The sequence below is a fragment of the Dromiciops gliroides genome, chromosome 4 (assembly GCF_019393635.1).
Source record: "Dromiciops gliroides isolate mDroGli1 chromosome 4, mDroGli1.pri, whole genome shotgun sequence".
In the NCBI taxonomy this organism is placed as follows: Eukaryota; Metazoa; Chordata; class Mammalia; order Microbiotheria; family Microbiotheriidae; genus Dromiciops; species Dromiciops gliroides.
Window position 1 is genome coordinate 296,768,601 of NC_057864.1, and position 25,818 is coordinate 296,794,418.

Consider the following 25,818-nt stretch of genomic DNA (forward strand, 5'->3'; position numbering starts at 1 on the left):
ATGATTTCAAAGCAGTCATGAGCATAACCAATATTTCAATATATCTTCAATAACTGTAATGTGATTTAATAACAATAGCTATCATTCATATAGCACTTATGTGCCAGGTATTATACAAATATTATCTCATTTGGTCCCCACAACAACTCTAGGACACATGATCCCTCTTTTACAGATGAGGAAGCAGTCAAATAGAGGTCAACTGATGAATTTGCTCAGGGTCACACATCAGTGTTCAGAAACCATATTTGAACTCAGGTCTTCCTGAATCCAGGCCTAGTGCTCTATCCACTGGAATCCAATGTGAAAATACCTGTGATTTCTATTGGTAACAGTCATAGGCACTACTAGTACACCTGTAGTTTGTTGCCTACAGTCATAATTAAAGGAAATGTTAAATTTCAGTTAGAGGTTAGTGAAAATAAAGATGTGACTATTTTCCCTTAAAGTTCATACACTCCCTTGAAATTTCTTCTTAATCCCTTGAGGGCCTGAGGACCCCAGGTTAAGAACCCCTTTTCTATGCATTCAATTCAATCCAACTCAGAAAAGTTGATAAGCCCCTCCCCTCCATATATAGGCATCTCCCAAGGTTCATGAGTAGGAAAGAAGCTACTTCCATATAGGAAGGATTGGTATAGACCAGGGAAAGCAAACACAGATTGAGGGAGCAATACAATATTTATCTGGAAACAGCAGGGCAGACAGATACATAGATATCATGAAGCAAGTAGACCTAAAGAAAGGGTTGCACTGCGGATCAGTGACTCCACATGGAATCCCAGAGAGAAGAAGCTAGCACCAGAGGGGTGATGAATTAAGAAATAGTAATATGTATAAAAGGAAAGAGAAAGATCTAAGTATCAGAGAACTGTAGAACTAAGGACCAGAACCAAGGAGCAACAAAGCACAGAGCCACAATGTGGAGAAGCAAGCCAAGGTCTTGTTCTTGCCAGAACTAAGAATTGGACAGAACAAGAGGGTGAAAAGGTAGGATTTTTCCCACAGGGTAAACTATAAGTCAGAAATATTCTATATGCTTCTTTGGGAAGTGGGATAGTTTTCTTTATTGCCTATGGGTTTAAGGATGTCATTTCTATATTTTTACTGTATATATAACTAAATCCTTTTCTATGTTTAATGCTATTGTTAGCTTAAATGCTTGCACTGGGGCTAAGGACCCTTTTAGGAAAGTTCCTTTGGTTTCTCTGAGCAAGATATGAGTCAGATAAAAGTCCATAGTTACCCAGATACTAAACTTACCAAGGTTTCCCTAATAAGGGGAAAGAGATAAAGAAATTTTGAGAAGCACCCTGAAGTTTGTACCAAGGTCCTCATGACAGAAGAAATACTATGATATCAGGGCTAAATAAGAGATGAATCAAGTAATAAATTATGTCCATGCTACCTGAAGATTTATATTTACAGAAGCTTTCATAAAACATAAACTAAATTCTCCCCTAATTTGTTCTTTCTAAGAAAGGAAACAATTTTAATACTTAATAAAGTGTTTATCATTATATCAGTAGCAAATAGATAGATACCTTGTCTTATATTACTGATATAAATAACAAGAGTCTGAAAACAGTAGGCCTAGGACTAGAAATCCAGAAAGATCCATGAGATTAGGTGAAAGCCAAGGTCTCAATACTGAAAGCAAAGGCCAGGGGAGATTATTCTAGCAGTGGAGAATTAGTTGAAAGGTAGGCCTGAAACTAGAGGTCAGTTCACAGATATAGAATGGGGATGATGTGAGTACCATTGGCCAATGCTGAAACTAAATCCAAGATCCAAAGTTTCTATACAAATAGTTGTAAGATAAGTATTTGTCAGAGACTTAAGCAATAGGCAATTGGAGAAAACCCAAGAAGGTACACAGATGGGATCAGCAAGGCCAAGTGGCAGGTATCAAGGACTCAGGAGTGGAAAAGAAGACTAGAGTTTAAGGGCAGGAAAGAAACCTAGCTGCTTTGGAGATAAGGATAGAAGGAAGCCCCTGCCACTGAAAAACTAGCGAAACTCAGTCACTAGGATACCAATATTAGTGCAGTAACAAGAGTAAGACTGACCTGATCCTGACCTGGTTACCAACTGTTCCCCTAGCTAGAACCAGGATTGGTCTCAGAGTCTGGGTCATGGCTGCTAATGGGTGTTAAGTAGACTCAGCTGCAGAGATTAAAGATCCAAAGAACAGATATCCTGGTAATTACTAAAGCCAGCCCCCTGTCTCACTATATATCAGTTTATAAACTGGAGGGAGCTGGAAGGATACCACGTGGTGTGATAGACATAAAATTTCCATTTGTAAATGACCTCTGGGATGTCTTGATTCTGTGTATTATAGTAAAGGCCAAATCAATTGTCTAATATGTATTTGTTGAATACCATGGAGAAACTTATGAATGTTTTTTATAAATAATGAGATATAGTTCCTGCCTTCAGAGAACTTACAATTTAATACTTTTTCATAGTAAATTTAAATACTGGAGGATGCAGCAATATTTTATATAATAGGAACATATCATGACAAGCCAAGGCAAGGTGACAACATAAAGGAAGGGGGAAGCCTGTGGACCCTAGAAAGCCTTATTGAGATGGATAACCAAAGGCAAGCCAGGCAGTAAGTGTGGACATCAGGAAATCATTCGGTGCTCAAAAGATCAGCTGGTTGAGGTAAACAAAACTGCAAGCTTTCAAGTGGTTTGAGGCAGGAGTGGAATTTCAAGGGGTTTTTGCCCTCTGACCTCTTTTAGACATGTGACCACTGAATGCATTTTGGCCCAAAGATATGCAATTAGAGCCAGAAGTCGTCGGACACTTCAAGGGTTACCTTGCTTCTGACTGGAGTAGGGACAAAGATGCCAGTTTTAGAGGAAAGTTTTTATAGATAATCCTGAAAGAAAGCACAGGCTTGGATTTCTACCTGTCTTCTTTGAACAGAAATACCATTTCAAACAAGAATATGACAAGATAGAAATGGTGATTTACTATCTTTTAGGCTGAGCTATCTCTGCATGAGAGAATTCATAAAAATAACAACATAGAAATTAATTTACTTCTCTCTTACTTCTATGCTCTGTATACTATAAATATTAAGGGAATATTGAGAGAGATAATTATTACTAAGCAATGATTTGGGGAGATCCAAAGTTCCTCCTTTTATTAAAGTCCTAATCTCAAAAGTTCAGTCTCTAGGGGCAGTTAGGTAACACAGTGGATAAAGCACTATCCTGGATTCAGGAGGACCTGAGTTCAAATCCAGCCTCAGACACTTGACACTTACTAGCTGTGTGAACCTGGGCAAGTCACTTAACCCTCATTGCACCCTCCCTTCCCCCCCACACACAAAAGTTCAGTCTCTGAAGGACATTGCTGATAATGAGATTAGATTAACTTTCTTAATAAGTTTGGTCAGACCCCACCCAACCTTACAAAGAATTTATTCTTAGGAGGGGGACAGGTTTAGGTGAGGATAGATCCTTTGAATAGATTGGCCAAGGCTGAGAAATTTAGAAGTAAATGGTATAATCAAAGTTTGTTAGATTAAGTCCAGCCCCCATTCTCTCATTAATTGTTAAGCAACATCAGAGTTAATTGCCACCCTCAGGAACACTCCTCTTCCAAGAGTTTATAAGCCATGAGTCCATTGCCATAATTGTCTTTGGCATTGGAAAGTGCCACTGACCTCTATTATTTATAACAGGTTAGCCTTATTAATAAAATGATTAAATTACCCAGAACTATGTCTCTCAAACTTTATAAACAACACAATATTAATAAGTATTGTTGTTATAGTTAATACTTATATAACATTTACTATGTGTCAGGCATTTACTATGGCCTTCTATGAGAGATACATAACTGATACCTAGGATGTTAGAACATGAGATTAGTAAAAATGACCACCTATGCATTCCATTTAAAAAGTATTTATTAAGTTTCTACTATGTGCCAGGCACTATATTAGGTATTTAATTTACAAATATGAAAATGAAAACATGTCCTGCCCTCAAGGAACTTATCTACTACTTAAGTTTCAAGAGTTTAATAGAATGGCTAAACTAGAAAGTGATGGAGGAGGTGAAAAGGGTTAACAGATAACCTATAAATAGTACCTAAAAGGGTTAACAGAGAAACTAAGGTTTGTGTTCTTACAGTAACCAAGAGGGTTTGTCCCTATCAACCCTCACCATCAACAGAGACAGTAACCAGGGACCATTAACCATTAATAGACATTAATATTCCAGATGGCAGGACACCTAGAAACCAGATCTTAAGTAAAGAAATACCATAAACACAGAAACCCTCTGGCTTTGAAGAATTTAAGCATGTCTTTAGGAGCATGTGCAGAAAGGACAAAATGTGTCCTTAGGTTCACCTTATGATGTGTAAACCCTAAATACACACCTCCAGGAAAAAGGTACCCACCTTGGGGGTTGTCTTAGGACCCCAGGAAGTTCAAATTAGGATAAGACCTCCCATGAACCTCCCACAAGGAGGAGATTAAGATAATGAGGAGATAATCTGCTTTTTCTCACTATAAGTATAACCCTTTTTCCTTTTCTATTTGAGATACCTTTTCCATTTTTCTGGTATTCTCCCTTATGTCATCTCAGTCTTTCAATAAAACTTAGGAAACTGAGTCACTGAGTCTTGTAATTGTTTTTGTATGCCTCAAGTTCAATCTGATCAACTATTTACTATCCTACATCAAAAGGACTTCAAAAGATCATAAAGTCCAGTTTCTTATATTCAAAAAAGCACCTCATTATTAACCAGAGCTTTTTTTTAAAAAATGCATTGACATTTATTGTTTAAATCTTGGCTCTCTCATGTACTACCTGTGTGAACTTTAACAAATCTCTTCTCTCTGGGCTTCAATTTCCTTGCCTGTAAAATAAAGGGGCTGAAGATCATTTCAAAGGTCCCCATCAACTCCAAATATAGAATACATTCCTTGCCCTATAAAAGCTTAAGAAAGACAAGAATAAAAATGGTGAATGAAAATATGAAGGGTCAATGAAGTATTTCTATTATACAATAAAAGTATCCTTTAATTAGTATTATTGAGATTGTACTGCACAATTGAACAATTTAGGAGTCTTTGGCTTCTAAAGATTATGATGATGATATCAAATTTATTACATTCATTGAAGAAAAATGGGAAATTTAAAGTTAGTGATTAAACTTACAAACTACACTCTTAAATTGTCATCTTTTAAAAATATCTCACCCTTAGTATTTCTAGACTCTTATCTCACACCAAGTCTGCACCTTCCATGCTGTAAGGGCCAAATTTAGCATGGGAAGAGTTAAGTGGGCATCTCGCCGTAGTATTGGGGTAAGAAAGGAAACAGCCTCTTTCAAAAAACAAAACAGGTTTATTAATGGGAACAAGTTCAAAACACAGATGAGGTTAATAGAGTTAGGGAATCTAAATCTCTGGGGTAAAAAGGTCCCAGGCAACCTGAACCTGCCTCCATCCCAGCTAGTTCCAAAGAGCTAGCTTTGCCTCAAAAGCACAAACTCACCACCACCCAAAATCTGCAGTTGCAAGGAGAATTAGCTGTGCAGTCTCTTCTGTTTTTGTCCAAAGGTCAACACCAACAGCTCCTCTGTCTACCTTCCTTCCCCATTTCTCTCAGAAAACTCTCCTCAGAAAAAACTGCCCTCTTCCTCTAACTGCCTCTAACTGTCTCTCCCATAGGAAGGGGCAGTTCTTAGCCATGCTGAGTCTCTAATTGGCTCAGCACACCCACGTGGGCTGTCCCCATTAGGATCTAGCTAGGCCCATGTGGGAGTAGGGAAGACTTAGTTACTTAGTTTCAATAAATGTTCCCTGTGGTCAGAGTTCCTCTTGTTTATTCAATTATCTCCCAAAGTACACACTCATCTTCTCTTAGGTTTTTAAGCTTACATTTTTTCAGTCTGACCATAATGAAGCAAAGATAGTGTTATGAAAACCCCAAATCACAATTAATTCCTTGCAATGCAAACAATGGAGATTCATGAGATATTCAAATAAACTGGGAAAATAATATTTACTGATTATTCTTTGTGGCAAAGAGGCAGTGTGCATAGTGGAGAGAGTGGGAACTTCCAGATTTTGGAAGATTTGAGTTCAAGGCTGTGATAGATGTGATCTGGACAAATCCCGTAACATCCCAGTGCCCTAGGCACCTCTCCAAGACTATCAATTGTCCTTTAAGACTATTAATTGCAAAGCTGCTGCAACCTGCATTGTTGGAGGGTGTTTTCCCACAGGGATTTCCCCCACTGATAAAAACACAGATCTGCACCCCCCCCCAAAAAAAAAAAAGCTGTTCAGTGTCACATCTTGGAGAGAAAGGTCCTCCATGCTATGTAACATATTTTTATGCTGATGATGCCCCCTTTCCTTTAGTTATCCCAGAATCTAGTCTACTTTTCTGTTTCATTAGAGGCAATGCGGTATTGTAAAGAGAGGACTTACTTCAGAGTCAGAAAGAACTAGATTCACCTTCAGTATTTACTGGCTCTGTTACTCTGAGTAATTCTCTAAGACTTTAAGTTGGAGAGATGGTCACAATCTGCTTTGAAAAGGAATTCCTCACTCAGAGTTCTCTACACTAATGAAATCACAAGTCCAGCTTTTAAAATAATGTATACCAATATGATGCTGAACATTCCTAGGAAAGCTGAAGTAATGAGTAATTTATCCAAATATTACCAAATATCCAGCTGTTTGGCATCATGAAGACAATCCATTTATATAAATGACTTTCCTGCTATTTAATCAGAATTTTTGGCATGATGGGGACACTGTTATATTTTAAGTAAGATAGAATTAACTCACATTTCCTTTTAATATTCCAGAGATATTCTGTGTCTCAGGATATTCTGCCAAAATAGCAAACCTTTAGCTAAGAACTGCAGGGGCCTGAGGATAAATAGTGGAGAGAAACAAAATAGCTATCTCAATCAAATTGCTCATCATGCTAACAATCCTTGTCACATTATAGGCAGCTAGGTGACATAGGACACAGTGGACTCAGGGCCTAGCAGCAAGTCTATTCCCCAACTCAGGGATAGTACAAGGATGAGCTGCAAACTCTGCTAGGTGGGCTTGAAATCAGGAAGACTTCATGAGTTCAAATCCGACCTCACACATGTACTAGCTGTGTGACCCTGGGCAAGTCACTTAACCCTGTTTGCCTCAGTTCCTCATCTGTAAAATGAGCTAGTGAAGGAAATGGCAAACCACTTCAGTATCTTTGCCAAGAAAACCCCAAATGGGGTCACAAAGAGTTGGACATGGCTGAAATGACTCAACAACAACAATGACTGTAACTAGGGTGTAGTTCTGTCCCTCTGAGTCACACATCATGAAAGCTTTAACTAAGAATTCTTACACCTGGAACAAACGCAGTTGATTTGGGGGTAGGAAGAAATGGCACAGCAGACAGTCCAGGAGAAAAATGACATAGCAATGACTCCAAGAGAAGAGGCAGCCCATCTCCCTTAGAGTTTTAGTAGGCATTCTTGCAAGGTTATAGGTAGAAAATGACAGGATCCTGGGGGTGGGGAGGGGGGAGAACCAAGGAATGATAATGCTACACAGTGATGTGGGCCACTGCTATGTGGCAAAAACATGATTCACTGTCACAGAAGGACCAAGAGGTGTCAGTATCCTGAGGTACTAACTGCAATCCTACATCTTACCATAGCATTCCATGATGCCTCTTGTTCTTTCTTAGTGATCCTGGATATCAGGTTCATGATTTTATCTTTCTGCATCACCCTCAGCTTTTGCTGGACTGTTGTCATTCCTACTATTAACAAATTTCTTCATAACGAAAGGGTAGCCGTTAATGCTGTTTTCAGACCCTGTGCCTTTCAATGAAACACTTCATACCAATCAAGAAGTCTCTTTTGGAGCCACTTCCTACACTGGGTTCGTGAGGAAGGTGATATGGTATAGAGAAATGTGTTGGGAATGAAGAGAAGACATACCCACAGCTAAATATCAGACCATTCTCTCCTTATTCTTTTTTCTTTTCTTTTCTTTTTTTTTGGTGGGGCAATTGGGGTTAAGTGACTTCCCCAGGGTCACACAGCTAATAAGTGTTAAGGGTCTGAGGCCAGATCTGAACTCTGGTCCTCCTGAATCCAGGACTGGTGCTCCATCCACTGTACCACCTAGCTGCCCCAACCTTATTCTTTATGTAGAAAAATGGTCTGGGGTTCAGCTGTGCCTGTGGTCTCCCTTCAGGCCTGGGGCATTTTCTTATAAGTGAGCAGCAGTAGGATAGAAAGCACTAGGCTGAAAGGTGTCTAGTGATGAAGCAGTAGATTTGACAAGAACCTAATTTTGCAAAACAACTTTTCTATTTGTAATTCCTATGACTCTGGGAAAGTCAACTTATCTATTTGGGCCTCAGTTTCCTCATCTGAAAAACAAGGGGATTGGACTAGATGGTCTCTAAAGTTCTTTCCAGCTTTGAATCCTATGATCCAAGGTTCAGTATAGGTAAAAATAACATTTAAATTGAAGTTTCAAGACCTGAGTTTGAAAATTGGCTCTGTGACTGACTTGTGAGCATGCCATTTAATCTATCAGGTCTTTGGTTTTTTCTACCTATGATATAAGGGAGATGGATTAGATAACCTCTAACCAGCTACTATGAACTCCCAAAGGGAGAAATTTCCTTGAAAATGCAGTCCTTCATCCTCAGTGTTGGCATCCACATCTGGAGGGGTCATAAAGGGTATGAGAGACAGTAAAACACTACAGGGAGGACAAAATCATAAAGCACTAATGATGTATTCCAGTGATTTGGAACAGCTGGTCCCAGAGACATAGATTCCATATAATTGACTGCCCCAAACTATTAATGTGGAGGCATCCTGAAGACAGAGACTCAATCAAAACCAGCAGATTCTGCTAGATCAAAAAAAAAAAAAAACCAACTTTAAAAAGTTAAATACAGTTGGGTAAGCATACGTGCTGAACTATTCCCCCTCCCATCTGTCCTTTACTCCGTTGCCTGAGTAACCTTTCTATTACATCCCTATTGTCAGCACCACAGCAAGTGGTTGTGGTGAAGCTGAAAGCAGCTGGCTGGTTCAGCACTGAGGAGGCGGACAGTGCCAACCCTCTTGAAGCTGAGTGGCATTGTGTGGCACCATTTTGCTACACAACGGGTAATATTATCAAGGATATTTAAAAAGGAAGAGGTGTTACTAGAGCCTATAAATTTGACTTGCTAACCCATTTTGTGCCTTTTATTAGTCTGGAGGATTCTCCACGAAGAAAAAGGCCCTAATGAGTATGAGAAGAGTGTCATTGTTTTGTCTGGGTTGCCTGAGGAGGGACTATACAATATTGTATGCTTTTTGTGGAATTTTAGGTTTTTTTAATCATAAAAGTATTTTATCAGTTTCCAGTGCATGTAAAGATAGTTTTCAACATTTGTTTTAATAGGATTTTTTTTTTTTTAGTGAGGCAATTGGGGTTAAGTGACTTGCCCAAAGTCACACAGCTGGTAAGTGTTAAGTGTCTGAGGCCAGATTTGAACTCAGGTACTCTTGAATCCCGGGCCGGTGCTCTATCTACTGTGCCACCTAGCTTCCCCTTCATAGGATTTTTAGTTTCAGATTTTTTCTCCCATCCTCCCTTCCTTCCCCCCTCCCCAAAATAGAAAGCAATCTGATATAGGTTACACATGTATAATCACATTAAACATATTTCTGCATTAGTCAGATTGTAAAAGAAAAATCTGAACACAAGGGAAAAACCATAAAAAAGAAAAAAAAAACCACTTTTTGTTTTGTTTTGCAGGGCAATGAGGGTTAAGCGACTTGACCAAGGTCATACAGCTAGTAAGTGTCAAGTGTCTGAAGCCACATTCAAACTCAGGCCCTCCTGAATCCAGGGCCTGAATCCACTGGGTCACCTAGCTGCCCCCTATGGTAACTCATAGCACTTTGCCTAGACCTCACTTTTGCCCTCAGCTCATTCTTTCTTGAGTCATAGTTATTTGCATGAATGAATAAAAGAAAAATGTTTATTAAGTGCTTACTATGTGCCAAGAACTGTGCTAAGTGCTGAAGATACAAACACAAGCAATCAAGATATTCTCTCTCCTCAAGGAGATTACATTTCAATAGAATAGTATCTTTCTCCTAGGGCGGCTAGGTGGCCCAGTGGATAGAACACTTGTTTTGAAGTTGGGAGGACCTGAGTTCAAATCTCACCTCAGATACTTACTAACTGTGTGACCCCGGGCAAGTCATTTAACCCCAATTGCCTTAAATATCCAGGGCCATCTCCTGTCATCCTGATGAATATTTTGCCACTGGACCTAGATGGCTCTGGAGGAGAGAGTGAGGCTGGTGACTTTGCACAGCCCCACCTCACTTAAATCCTATTCACTGCAAGTCATGACATCACCCTGGTAAAATAGTCCTCTTCAAGAACAAAGGACAGGAGCAGCTAAATGGTTCAGTAGATAAAGCACCAGCCCTGGATTCAGGAGAGCCTGACTTCAAATCCAGCCTCAAACACTTGACACTTATTAGCTGTGTGACCCTGGACAAATGCCCCCCACAAAAAACAAAACAAAACAACAACAACAAAAAAAGCCAAAGGACAAACAACAATCTTTCTCCTATTAGACTGAAGACTACTTGAGAACAAGGTCTGTGTTGTATCTATCTTTTTATGCTCCTATGTCTATCTCAGTGCCTTGTGCCCTGTACACAATTTGATCTGAACAATTATTTAAGCACCTTATGTACCCTTCTGGGACAGCTAGGTGGCACAGTGGATAGAGTGCCAGGCGTAGAGTCAGGAAGACCTGAGTTCAAATCTGGCCTCAGACACTTATTAGCTGTGTGATCCTGGGCAAATCACTTAGCCCTGTTTGCCTCAGTTTCCTCAAATGAGCTGGTGAAGGCAATGCCAAACCACTCCAGCATCTGTTTTTTTGGTGAGGCAATTGGGGTTAAGTGACTTGCCCAGGGTCACACAGCTAGTAAGTGTCAAGTGTCTGAGGTCAGATTTTAACTCAGGTCCTCCCGAATCCAGGGCCAGTGCTTTATCCACTGTGCCACCTAGCTGCCCCTCCAGCATCTTTTTCAAGAAAACCCCAAATGGGGTCACGAAGAGTCAGATATGACTGAACCAACTGAACAACAACAACAAAAAATGTACCTTGCTAGTGTATCTCCCCTAGGTGAAAGTGATCTAAAGACAAAATGAAAAAATGGCCTGTGTTCTCAAGGAGCTTCAATTATGCCATAGAGGAGGAATATGGGCGGGGGGGGGGGGGGGGGAGTACAACATGTACATGATAATTTGAGGCAAGCTAGAGCACTAGCAACTAGGAGGGGAAAGAAAGGTTTCCCATAGGAGCAGCACCCTGAGAAAAGCCTTGCAAGACAAACTAAGAATTCTAAAAATCAGGAGTGAAGGAAGAAATGCATTCCAGCTAATTCATACATCTCCCATAAAACTAAAGTAAAATAAGGCACACTCACCCATCCAGGTGCCTGGGTCTAGTTTAAATGTATGACATTCATTCAGTAGCTAATAAGACAATAGAGGACTTAAAAAACTACTAGAGTCCAGTTTTCAAGGAGTCACAAGAAAGATCAAGTTGGCAAAAGTTCTTCCCCACCCCTCTCTGGCAAGCAGGTTGTCTTTGTTTCCATTAGTGTGTGTTTGTCGTCACAGTAACTGCAGGGATCCAAATAAATGGTGATTCTGTCCTTTCCTCAGGCACTTAGGTTCGGGGCCCTGAAATAGCATTATGAACTCAGCACTGCTGCTTCCTTTCCTGTTGTCTATATACTTCCCAGTTAGAAAAACAGGGCCCTCAAACCAGGTATGCTAGTCATAAACGCATTAAACAGCTAGGAAGAAAATAGAGAAAGTTCATTTATGCTATTATTGTATATGTTATGACTCATGTGCGTGTGGGAAAGAACTTATTTCTCAGCAATCTCTTAGATAACAAGGCAAGTTGGCAGTAATTGGGATTGTCTTGGTGATGTCAGCAACCAGTTAATGCTTTCCAATCAAATATCCTCTTGGTTTATATCTTCAGGATCAGTTGTTTTTTTTTAAACAATGCAATGTGACCGATTCTGACAGCAAACCCCTGCTCTCTCCACACCTTCACCTTACAAAGATATGTGTTTGTAAATACAATCTTCAAAACCACTTGTAGCTTGCCTCCTTCACAGATGGTGCCAATAGAAGGGAGAGGAAAATGTCCAAATGCAGCTGTTTACCTTCCTTGGCCTAGGGAGCAACAGCCTATCATTTTCATCTATGTCCCAGTGAAGGAGATAGTTGACCACAGAAAAGTAAAAGAGCAAAGCAGAAGAAAAAAAAATCCCTGAACTGTTAAGGGTTCAATTAAAGTCATATTGTGTTAGAAAGATGTCTGGTTTAGCTTTAAAAAGAAGAAAATTAAGTTTGTCTTTCACTTGTACAGGCCTCGGCAACACATAAATCATCCAACATTATGCACTTTGACACCATTTCCCAAAAAGGAAAAACAACCCAAACCTTTTGTACTCAGTGCTGCTAGCACTTAAATCAAGCTGGGGTGGGGATAAGACTTGGGGTGGGCCTGGGAACATGCATGGCTGTTTAATTTTGTTTTACTGTATCTCTCAATTGCTATTTTCTCTAGATGAGCAAATCATCTGGTGAACAGCTAGATGAAGCCATTTCCTCTGTCTTCATATCCTAAGTACTTCTATGACATGCTGTATGAACTTTGAAGTGAAATTCACTTAGCTCCTGCCACATAGAAACATTCATCCTGCTGCCTGTAGACTGCTTTTTCTCTGGTCAGCTAAACTGTTGGACCGGTCATTTAAGAGGTGAAGGTTGAGGGAAAGGGGAGAACAAACTTCAGCTTATTTTCCTGAGCTTCCCTCATTTATCACTGATTCCTTCAGAAATTTAGTATCATAAATAATTTTTGTCTTAATAGTTTTAAACTCTTGTGCTTGATTTTTTTAATTGTTAGTCCACTAATCACATAATCAACCAGGCTTCCATTAGAAAGGAAAATTTAAAATAATAGTTTCCTTACCTTTCAAGGGACAGTCCTGCTAATTTGAGGAAGCTAAGTGAAATTCTAAGTTATGTACCATATTAAATTACTGAATCATCAACCTGGTCATATACCATGGAGATGTCATCTTTTGGATGTTAAAATCCTTAACAACTTCTACTTGCTATAAAAGTAGTTAGTGACATCAAGAAATAACTAGTATAATGAATACATATAAATACAAAATTTGCTTATAGAGTGAGGAGAAAGAGGATTGGGGGCTGGAAGAGACCTGAGGGATAACTTCACCCAACTTTTCATTTTATAGAAAGGGAAGGTCGGTCTAGAGAGGTCATATCATTTGGATGGATGAGTAATTAGGTATATAGGAAGTTAGAGGGTCACATTTGGTGTTGGGACACATGCTTTCCAGTCTTGGCTTAGACACTAAATGACCCAGAGCTAGTCACATAAGCTAGAGCCTTTGTTTCCTCATCTGTAAAATGAGAAAAATAGTATTTTCCTTATATATCTCACATAATTGTTGTAAGGAAAGTCCTTTACAAACTTTAAAAAAGTTTACAAACTTTTAAAAAAGCTTATAAACTTTAAAAAGAGAGGATGTGTGAGTTGTCATGGTTATTAGTTAGACAGATATGCAAGTAGGAAATTTTTCTTCATAATCCAGCATTTACTTTGGGATGTAGTTCTATGAATTTGGGTTTTTTAAAAATATTTTTAATATTATATTTCTCACTATTGTTATTTTCCTTTGTAATTATATATATATATATACATATATATATTTTTTATTTTACTCATTTAAAAACATTATTCTGAGAAAGGTTCCACAGGCTTCACCAGATTTCTCAGGGGGTCTGTGACACATAAAAAAGGCTAAGAACCCCTGATTTAGATCATAATATTCTGTTATCCTTCAAGAAAAATGTATAGGATTAATGGCAGGGAACAGAAACAAAACATTTTCCACTTAGTAATAATATTATCATATGTGTGGGTTGACCTTTTTTTTATATTTTTCTTTTTCATCTGTTACTAAGTTAGCAAAGCAAACCAAAACACCCTGATTCTTCTGGGTAAAGTGTGGGTCCTAGGAGGGAGGGGTGATATATCTAATAATATATGCTTCCCCAGAGAAAAAATGCTCAGGTACTATATATTAAACTCAACAGTGTCTTCTATTCTAGAGATACCAAGAATTTTGAATCAATAAATTATATTGTTACAAGTGTTAAAAACAGAAAACATTAAGTAATTCATGCTGGTGGGTGATTTCTTGGCATTGTTACTGCCATATATAGGAAATTGAGCTTATTGAGTGATACTGGAGGCCTGGGGAAGTACAAATTCCATAAGAATAGTTGGCCATTGCTCAAGCTGTATCTATAAGCATCCAGCAGCAGAGTATGTTCCAAAAAAGATTACAAGTCCTGTATGTGCATTCTTCTGTCTTTCAGATGTGTGAACTCAGAAGTCCATAAACTATGTGTATGCAAAACACAGTAGAACATTTTCCATAGGGAAAATGCCTAATCAAACAAGATCATTAAGATATGCCGACATGTCCCTTCCAGGATTTATCCTTGTTAATGTAGCTTGAGTCCAGTTAAGAAACAGACGGATATCTATTTGGACTTTGCTTTTATGTCATGAATTTAATGAAACCCTAAGAGGCACCTGAGATTGGGTAGGAACAAGTAAGACTTTTAGTCTTTTGAAAGTTACTTCCTTAACCAAATGGCTTCTGATTTTCCCCCTTCTCTCTTATGCTCTTCAGCTAGGCTCTCAACATTATCCCAACCTACTGATCTAGCTGCATTGACACTCTGAAAATGTAAAGATGTGCTGATTTAGCCATAAAGAGAAATTAATATACTGTGGAAAAATCATTTGAGTGGAATGGAGTTAGGGGATGCTGTGGTGGCTGCTAGAGGGCCATCCCACCACAGACACAAAGTATAATCACAGTGGAAGAAGGAATGGTCTGCCCCCCAAAAGAAATTCCAGCACTAACCCTCTGGGAAGTTGAAAGAAAGATAAACCCCATGAACAGAACTTAATGGTGACAGGACCCTGTAGGTGGCAGCAATATGGTCCAGGCTAGAAGAAAACCACAAAGTAAGATGCAGGGACAGTTGTTATTGAAAGAAGGAAGTATACCCCACCAGGGAGGAAGCACACACACCACCTCCCCCATGGAAAGGAAGCATCTATCCCTCATGTCAGTGACCTATAAGGTCAATGCAAAACTCCATTTACTCATCCCCTCCAGCTAGTAAAAATGCTATAAGTGAATCCTGGGGCATATGGAATCTCTTTGAAAGACAGATCCTTATCCCGAGAAAAGAAAAAATACATTTAGGTCCAAGAACTAAAGGCAGTCAAAAAATGTGCGGCTTATAGCCCCACTTCTGAAGGTCTGAAGAAGGGATAAAAGTTTTTGTAACAAAGAAATCAGTTACTTAATGAATACATTCTAGATGTTTCACAGATTTGATTGAAAAATCCCACAGTAGTTCTTAATGGACACCTGTTCAGCTGAGTAATTTTAGCCTGCTTGCCTATCTTAAAATAGAAGAAGGGTTTCCCATCAGTGAGCACACAATTTCTTTTATTATATAAGAAAGAAACCATCAGATTTTCATGTCTTATCTAAAAAAGCAAAGGGCAAAAATGGCATGTTTTGTCACCTGGGGGCAACTCAGTACAGAATCTGGTCCCAGGAGATGTGAAAGGTTAAGAGGCTGGACACTTTCTATATATAGGCCTATTCAAATACATGGAACACACTTATATCTACTATATACATTCTTCTATTTTTCATCAACTGCTCTCATAAAACAAATAACTTTTTTGAAAGGAACTTTATCATCTTAACATTCAGGGTTACAAGTATGTTTTCATTTTTTATGATCATTTGTGTAGGCATGAATAGATTATTCAGACTTGCCTCGGGCAGTATTTTAGATTAGTAGCTACTCTTATAGTTGCCATTTCTTAATTTTACATATCTCTTTTCTTTCTGACTTATTCATTGTCAAGGACCCAAAACATATTTGTCAAAGGTGATAGGAAGGACAGCTAGGTGACGCAGTGGATAAAGCACCGGCCCTGGATTCAGGAGGACCTGAGTTCAAATACGGCCTCAGACACTTGACACTTACTAATGGTGTGACCCTGGGCAAGTCACTTAACCCTCATTGCCTGGCCAAAAAAACCAAAACAAAACAAAACAAAACAAAAAAAGGTGATAGGAAGTGGAGTGGTAAACGTTGATTTAACCAAGATTTATAAAATATTTTTCCAGTCACAATCCTGTAGAAATTTTATTATCTCCCATTTTACAGATGAGGAAACCAAGGCTTGGAAAGGTTAGGTGACTTGTTTGTAGTTACATAGCTAACAAGTGGTGGAACAAAGACTTGAAGCCAGGTTGTTTGACTAAAAGATCAAAGCCATTTCAAATATACCATGTATAAGTATCTATGCTGGGAAGTACTGTGCTGGGAATGAAGTTATCACAAATATAGTCCCTACCCTTACTTAGCTTTTAATCTAATAACAGAGATAAAACAAACATTCAAAGTAATTTGGGAGAAATGCCCAATGATTACAAAGTGTAATAGATATTTAGGGAAGGTTAAGTCACTCTTGAAGGGTGGCCATGAGGGATGGTCAAAGAGGGCATTAAGCAATGAGTGATAATTGATTTAGGTCTTAAAAGAAGGGTATGATTCTGATAGGCAAAGCTTGATAAGGAAGGGACTTCAGATGAAATACCATAATCAAAAGTGTTGAAGTAGAAAAATGCATCATTCAAGGCAATGATGACTAGTACAGGTTGCCTAAAATTTCAGGTTTCTGCTAGGAAGTAGCAGGAGATGAGATGCAGCAAGGTAGATTGGGATCAGATCCTGTAGGGCCTTGAGTATCAGGTTAAGGTATTTGGAGATGTGGGGCAAATATTAGAGAAAACAAGTAGCTAGGTGGTACACAGAATAGAGCAACTGAGCCTGGAAGCAGAAAGATTTGAGTTCAAATTCAGATTCAGATATTTACTACCTGCTTGTCTCAGTTTCCCCAACTGTAAAACAGTAATAATGGCACTTACCTCCTAAGATTGTTTCTAGAATCAAATGATATAATATTTATAAATCACTTAGCACAGAGCCTGGCATATAGTAGGTGCTTGATAAATGTTTGTTTCCTTCCTTGCTGCTCTAAATTAATTCAAGTCACTTGGAACAGACAAATTACATCCCAAGTTACAGGGGGATTGGGGCAAGGAACTTGTAGGTATGATTATTGAACCATGTTCTTGGTACTCTTTGAGGAATCACAAAGAACAGGAAAGATGTTTCAAGACTGGAGAGGGGTAAATTTTGTCTTAGTTTTAAAAAAAAACAGGCAAGAAAGTGAATACTTTAAATAATCGATTGATGAGCTTGAGTGAATTATTGGTAAATTTTGTAGAAGTGATTACATAAATGTGAGTTTGTGAGCATATGGAAGAGGAAGAAGTGATGACTAAAAAGCAGCAGGAGATCATTAAGAACAAGTCAGGCCAAACTACATTAATTTCCTTTCTTCAACAGAATTACTAGAGGGGTAAATTAGAAAAATACTTGTAGGCATCATATACTGGCATTTCAGCAAGGCATTTGACAACATCTCTAATGCTATCCTAGGAGACAAGATGGAAATTTACAGGTTTTATGGCAGTAGTGTTAAGTGGAAACTCAATGAGGGCATAGATTGATCCATTTGTCTTTGTACCCACAGTCAGGAATATATTAGGTACTTAATAAATGAATATTTATTGATCGATGAACTCTAGAAAGTGATTAATGCATGGATGTTACTCTAAAAGGAGAGTTCTATTGGAATGTTTCAAACTTCTGATCTGGGCCAGGTTTTCTTCAATATATTTTATCAATACCCATCAAATTCACAAAAGTTAGGAAAGAAGTCTAATAGTCTGGTTGACAGAATCAGCATCTTGATAGGCTAGAATGGAAGGCTTCATGAAATTTAGCAGAGATGAAGATAAAGTTTTTCACTTGGGTTCAAAAAACTCAACTGCATAACACATGCATGGCAAGTCTCATAGCCTCTCTTAGGGATAATTTTCTCATCTGTAAAATGTGGGTAATTATGGGTCTTATAAGAATGTCGAGGATTGACCTTGGGCAAGTCACTCAACCCCCCTTCCCCCCCAAAAACAAAAACAAAACAAAACAAAAAAAGAATGTTGAGGATCAAGTTAAATAAAGTATGTTAAGTACATTGAAAACCTAAGTTTCATATGACTGTAAGCTATTATCCACTAGAATATAAGCTCCTTGAGAGCAAATACTTTTTTCATTTTTTATGCCCAGAGCATTTAGCAGCTGCTTAATAAATGCTTGTTGAATTAGAATTAATTTAATCTAAATTTCCAAGTTCACACTGCTAGTCCATGACAGAGCCAGTAAGTAATCACTGATGATTTTTTTGTGCATGTACAATCATAGCAGTGCCTTAGGAACATTAATCTGGCAGTTATATATAAGAAGGATTAAAATAAGGAAGATTCTAGAAAAAAGGAAAATGGATAAAAGATTCTTAAAATAGACTAGGTCAAACAACAAGGTCATGGACTAGTAGTAGAAATACTGTGGGGAATGAGAAAGACAGTTCAAACTAAGAAAACTTAGGAACTGCTTCAATATGGAAGGCAATGTGAAGGGACAAGGAGGAAGTCAAAGATGACTGTTCCAGCAAATTTCATTGGTTATGGGAATTATGGCACTGTTTGATAGGACCACAAAAGCAAAACCAGAATCAGAGCAGTTGTAAGCAGAGATAGCAAACTCTGCCAAAATGTAAGCCCTTGACTTGGTTTCCCAGAGCCCACAGATTGTTTGGGGAACACAGAATAAGTTAACTATGAGCTAGCTGTGTCAGAAAACACAAACTCCCATGAGCGATTCTCAGCCTGTCTACTACTATTAGTCTCATGCATATTCTAATCAACATAGACAATACATTGACTCATGCCAAGAAATCACACATTTCCAGATTTTAGAGGGGATGGAGAAGGCCACTTCTGGGTTACTAATGATCTATGGAAAAATGCAAGGAGAACGGTGTACTCTGTGATCTTGGCATTCATTTATTGTAGAAAATCATGTGGTTTCACTTGAGATCTTCTGATGTGTAAGGATAAAACAGCAGTGTTGCTACTCAGACCTTCAATTGTGTTGCCCTGGCTTTCAGGAAATCTAGCTTTCAATTTGGGTCAAACTCTGTGTTTAGTTACATATGCACTGCTCCATGGACTTCAAAAGGAATTGTGTGCCTGGAACGGGTGGTAAGATTTGGCCCAAGTGTGCATACTTAAGCCAACAATGTGACCCTTCCTAAGATATAAACAAGTAGAAATGTAAAGCATTTAGTTCTGCCTTTTCAAAATTCTTTTTTACTAAAGCATATTGTCTTTTCTACTGTGAAGATGACACATTGGTGCTCAATTCACCACTGGTGTGGCTACAAATAATCATCGATACAGTTATAGGTAAATATAAAGATACATACTATTTGTATATGGCTAGATTTATTCACCTAACAAACAGCCCAGGGAACCCTAAATTTTAAGTAGTTTTAGATTATTTAAGACTAGCTAGGGGCAGCTAGATGACGCAGTGGATAGAGCACCAGCCCTGGAGTCAGGAGTACCTGAGTTCAAATCCGGCCTCAGACACTTGACACTTACTAGCTGTGTGACCCTGGGCAAGTCACTTAACCCCAATTGCTTCTCAAAAACAAACAAACAAAAAAAAAGGCTAGCTAGAATGAATTTAGTATAATAAATGCCCTGTTTTTCATGAAATCATAATAATAGCCTTAGAAAGATGGAAAAATTCATTTGGAGACTGAGTTCATTCTTACTTCCAAAAACATACTTATTCTTCAGAGCCAGTTCTAAATCAATCAATTCCTTTTCTTTGACTAAACAGATACCGGCATGATGCAACTGCAAGAATACCAGGTTTAGAATCAGAGGACCTGTTCAAATCCCAGCTCCGCCACTTGCTACCTGTGTGACATTTAGCAAGTCATTTAACTTCTCAGGCCCTCTGTTTCCTCTCTAAAATGGAACTGGAGAAGTGCTTAAGAAGGTCTTGAAGGTTTCTGCTCTAAATTGAAGATCTTAGTATGTGGAGCAAGTCGGTTAACATCTCTGGTCCTCTGCTTCCTCAACTATAAATTGAGAACACCCAGAGCACTTCAAGAACCTTCATGGCCCCTTTCACCTTTAAGTATGATCCTTCATACATACTTTAACATTATACTTAGCATAGAATAGATAGTCAGATAACAGTCTTGTATCCTGTTTTGTGGAACAACTCTCCTATATGAATACAAGGAGCTAGGTATTCCAATAGCTAGCCAATAGCTTACAATAGCCAAATATAGCCCAAAAGATTTTGTAGCATTCAATGGGGAACATAAGAAGAAATTCTTGATTAAAAAAAAAAATACGGGGCAGCTAGATGGCGCAGTAGATAGCACTGGCCCTGGAGTCAGGAATACCTGAGTTCAAATCCGGCCTCAGACACTTAACATGTACCAACTGTGTGACCCTGGGCAAGTCACTTAACCCCAATTGCCTCACTTAAAAAAAAAATACATGGCATTTTCTGAGAAAGGAAAGCTCATCCTTCTCACAGGCAAAATTCAATTTCTGTCAGATTACGATAAGCCAAAAAAAAATGTTTATGAAAAGATAGTGACTTCAGTTCAACTCCATTAAGTTGAAAGGAACAGGGTCTGTTATAACAGTATGTAAACAATTACCCAACTTGTGAACAACCAGTTTAAAACAACCTTTCAGGCACTTTTTTGAAAGGCTCCCCTATACCACTGAAGAATCAAGGGGTGATTCAATACTGATGGTGGTGGTCAGAGCCCAGGCAGAGACGCATTTGGGGTGAGACTGTCATGAGGTCAGAACCAATAGCACAAGGTGTACTGATGTAATCAGAGAATCAGGCCAAAGGAGAAGCAGAAAGCAGCAAGGCATAAGTATAGCAATACAGACCCCATGTGGGAATTTCCTCTCATTTACCACATGGACTGCTAGCTAGTTTTAGTAACTGTAAAGTCTCTGATTGCTGGGATTGGGGTGGTGGATTTCATTCGTAATTCACTAGAAATATTGCAAAAGGGGGTTAAATGGTCTGATTTTTTAAAATAATCTGATCTTTGTCTAGTAATAAATTGAAATCAATATTTTTATTTCAATGAACAATTACACAACCCCAAAGCTTTGTGACTAGTATGGGATTCCTTCAACAGAGAGACCATGATATATCTGAATGTTTTGCCATAACTCACAGGATGATATCATTCATAAACTTATCATCATACATAATAGAACGGCAAGTACTAAAAGGCAGTATCAGATAAATTGATATCTATGAGAAATTTCCTCCCTTGTAAGAACACAGAGAGAAAAGTAATTAGCCCTCTCTGTCTTACCTGACAGCAGCACTCTCCGTTCCTTGGTGAGTGACAGCTTAAGCTTCCAGAAGTCCGGCAGATTGTCCCACAGCACAAATTAGCTGGAAATCCAAGAAAACTCTCCTCCCCCGTGAAATCCACAGCAATAGGTTTTTTCCCACTCACCTAGCTCTGTCTAAGCAGCAGATAAAGTCATGCAGGGAACCAAGGAGAAAGAAGAGATGAACTTTTGTCTCCCTGGAACCCCCGATCAACAGAGACAGGAGGTCGTACACTCTCAAGTCTCCCACCCAGACTTTTGTTTAAAAGTTTTTTTTCAACTGTTGCTAGGTGTTGTTTGGCTCCGGCAGTTTAGTTCTGAGATTATGTTTTCCCCTCTTCTTGTTCTCTTCTTCCCACACTGTTCGAGCAATGACTTTGTGGAGCTGGGCTCGCTCGGGCTATATTTAACCAGTGTTCTCAGCAAGTCAAGCTTGTCAACAGCTGAAAAGTTTGGAGCAGGCTTTTCTGAGCTCCTCAGCAGCTGAGTGAGGGAGTTATCAGTGGCCACAGCCCTCGCTGCACAACCTTGCTACTGCCTCTGCGAAGGATCGTGGGGAAACTGTCAAATCCTTTTATGGTCTTCGGGTGATTTCACTCTGGTGAGGTAATTATTGTTTGAAGCACTAAGTACAGACTAGCATTGGGGATTTCTGCTTGAAATTCTCAGAAGAGACTGGAGATTCATTAGGGGTCGCAGCAGTTCACTGGGACCACATTCTCACCCATTAAGCTTTTCTTCAGTTAATGTTATAGAAGAGATTCCATGTTTTATACATTTCAATGTATTGCCAAACATTTGGGGAAAACTAAGAGGGGAATCTTTCCTAACACCGTTTCACAGAAGAGTGCTAAATTCAAACTTTAATTACTTGTATGACCATATCAGGTGAGGTCAAAAACTGAATGGAGTTTTAGTTTTGGTTTTTAAATAATGAGTAAGATTATTTTAACATGGTTTAGTGAAATTCATTTTTTTTCTTTCTTTTCTCTTTTAATATATAAAGGCCAGCTAGGAAAATCTTACTATTCTTGTAGATACATTTCTCATGCAAAAGAAGATATGTATGAGACTACAAAGACATTGGACTCAGGATTCTAAGGGTCACTTGAGGCAGCACGATCATGAAATGGAAAAATGTGCTGGCTCTGGAGTCAGAAGCCCTGGGTTCAAATGCTACAGTTGATACTACCTGCATGATTTTGGCTCAGTTTAGCACAGTTCCAAGCACATAGTAGGTGCAATGTAAATGTTAGTTACTATTTCCACTTGGTATTTAAATCACTTGATTTAATGAACCGGTTTCATTCTCTGTAAAAACAAGTTTGGGACAGATGGCCTCCAAGGTCCCTTTTATGATTTGATAACTTCAGTCTAATATGATCTCACAGATTCCAAAGCTCATTCTGACTCAATCTAAGCTCTCATTCTAAGAATATATCCAGTACAGCTGCATAGTTTTCATTTGCTTTATTTTGTATCTTCACATCTGGGATCATATCTGCACAAGAAGCATTCATCAGTTAAGCATATCATTAGGTAGCTAATTAGAGCTGCCCTTTAAATAGTCATGCACATCCATGTGGAGTAGAAGCAGTGCTAGGCTTCAGAAGCCTTAGGGAACATAGGTAGTGGGGAAAACCAGGAAGGATGTGATAGGGTAATTAGAATGTTGTCCTGACAAATATTTCACCTAAAGCATTCCATGAATACTTCCTGGTGGTTCATCATTTTAAAAGTAACTTCTTGTCATACAATTTCAGGTATATCAGAGACCACATATGGAAGCACATTGAAGCTGCCATAGGCTTTTGACATTCTCTCCAGTATCAGAGACAGAGAATGCTATGTAAAGGATCTGTCATTATGTCAATTCCCACCCCCACCCCCACTTCCTAGGATTGATCATATATGTTTTGAGGCAGCATGATACAACAGAAAGAGCCCTAAATTTGGAATCACGGGTCCTGACTCCACTTACTACCTATGTGACCTTGGGCAAGTTACTTAATTTTTCTAGGCTTCATCTATAAAATGAGGAGGTTGGCCTATATGACCACTGAGATCACTCCTAGCTCTAAACCTAGGGTTCTAGTAGAGTAGTCCTAGGGATTATCTGAGGAATACTGAAGTTAAGTGACCTATGTAAGGTCATACAGCCAATAAGTAGCAGAGATGAAATTTGAACTGAGGTCTTCCTGCCTTGAAGTCCAGTTCTCTCTCACATATACCACACTGCCTCATATATCTGGTGATAGTACATTGTACCATATGAGGCCTAAGGTAAACTTGGCATAGGTTTTTTGAGGCAGAGCACATACACATTTTTAAGATAAAGTATCCTTCATTTCTAGGCTTGTACTATGTGCCCAAAGATCCCAGCTCTGTGCAGCCAAGACTTAACTCAATTCTAGAAGTAACAACATTGTCTTTCAATCTTAGTAAACTCAGGGTCCTTCAGTGGTTTCTGTAACCGCCTGCAATGATATTTATTCAGACTCTTATCTCAGCCTTTCTGGGTCTCAGCCTATCAGGAAGCACAAAAAATAGACGAGTCTCTGAGGACAAAGTGCTCACTCACGTGAAATGAACTGGGTCTTCCAGGACACAAGGGAATCATTTAGAAAATTAGCTCTTTCAGGACACTAAATGGTACCTTAGGGAGTTCATCACTTCACACAAAGGAACAATTCACTTCCAGGCCAAGTCTCCACAGTCAAAATAGAGCACAGAACTGAACCAATTACCAAGATTATCAAGCCCCTACCCCTCAAAAAAAAAAAAACCCTCACTTTTGCCTTCATCATTATAAATCATTCAGTTGAGAGGCTGAGTTTAAAGTTTCTGCCTAAATTACTCAGATAATTACTCAGTTTTCTTCGCTTCTTTACCGGAGAAATGATCCCCACAATGCTTTTCTTGAGCTTCATATAGTACCTATTTCTTTTTACTGCTGCTATTGGTTAAAGTTGAGAAAGGGGTGAGGGGGAGGAGGAAAAGGTGGTGTGGTTTTTGTTTTTGAATAGCCCAATCACTGAATTCAGACTTTGATGGGTCTTTAGCAAGCCATCTAGTACAAGTCATATCTAGAAAAGAATCCTCACTATTACTTACCCAGCAAGTGGTCATTCTACTACTACTTCTACTACTACTGCTGCTGCCGCCACTACTAATAATAATAATCATCATCATCATAAACTAAAATTTGTATGGTCTTAATTTTTGCAAAGTATTTCATATATACATATATGTGTATATCTATAATCTCATTTGAGTTTTACAACAACTCTGGGGCATGGGTGATATTATTATCTCCATTTTACAGCTGAGGAAACTGACTTGCCAGGGTCATCCAGCTAAATAAGTGTCTGAAGCAGGATTCAAACTCAAGAATTCCTGACTCCAAGTCCAGCGATATCTACTATGCCACCTAACTGCCTAAGTACTAAGTGTACTGTGTACTAAGTATTTTATACATTTAGATAAATTAAAGCTAATTCATTTCCCTAATTCTTGATACAAATGGATATCTGCCTAACCATACCACAAATGTCAGGAATTCATACATAAACACAAATTGCACTAGTGGATTTAGTTTGAAGACTTTCCACCTCTGGGAACAATTATTCAGAGAAAAGCTATTTCCAACATAATCCACAGAGGAAGCGGGGCCATCAAAGGCTATTATAAAATTCTGCTTTGTGTACAGTCAACAAGAGCTCTGCTTTTTCAGATCTTCATATTGTTAATTCATTAAAGTTCAGTTTCAGCCCTCTTCCCACAACCCTAGTGTTATCACTCTGAGTTCAGTCACCTCCAACTAAATTTGGATTTCCCAGTTTGGTAGATGATTCATGATGATGCATTCTTAATAAGACAACAGATTAATGCTATCAGTGGAAAAAATATAGATGCATAAACAGGCTGGTTGGCAGATCATCTCTGTATGCCTAGCTATTGCTGTGATGAAACTTTTCCTCCTTACATGTAGAAAGGTAAAACAATTTTTTAAGTGAAGAATTTGACATACTATTAGAATATATCAATGAGGGGCAACTAGGTGGCACAGTGGATAGAGCACCGGCCCTGGAGTCAGGAGGACCTGAGTTCAAATCCGGCCTCAGACACTTAACACTTACTAGCTGTGTGACCCTAGGCAAGTCACTTGACCCCAATTGCCTCACTTAAAAAAAAAAAAGA

At 38.7% G+C, this 25,818-nt stretch overlaps 1 protein-coding gene across 3 annotated transcripts in view; it reads right to left on the bottom strand.

Moving 5' to 3' along the window:
- FILIP1 (filamin A interacting protein 1) overlaps window positions 1-22,145 on the bottom strand; it is a 280,061-nt gene extending 257,916 nt beyond the window's left edge. For all 3 annotated transcript variants that reach the window (XM_044001801.1, XM_044001800.1, XM_044001799.1), the window contains exon 1: window positions 21,597-22,145. The gene's annotated coding sequence lies outside the window, so the exon portion shown is untranslated. The remainder of the gene's footprint in view (window positions 1-21,596) is intronic.
- Between the last annotated feature and the right edge of the window lie 3,673 nt (window positions 22,146-25,818).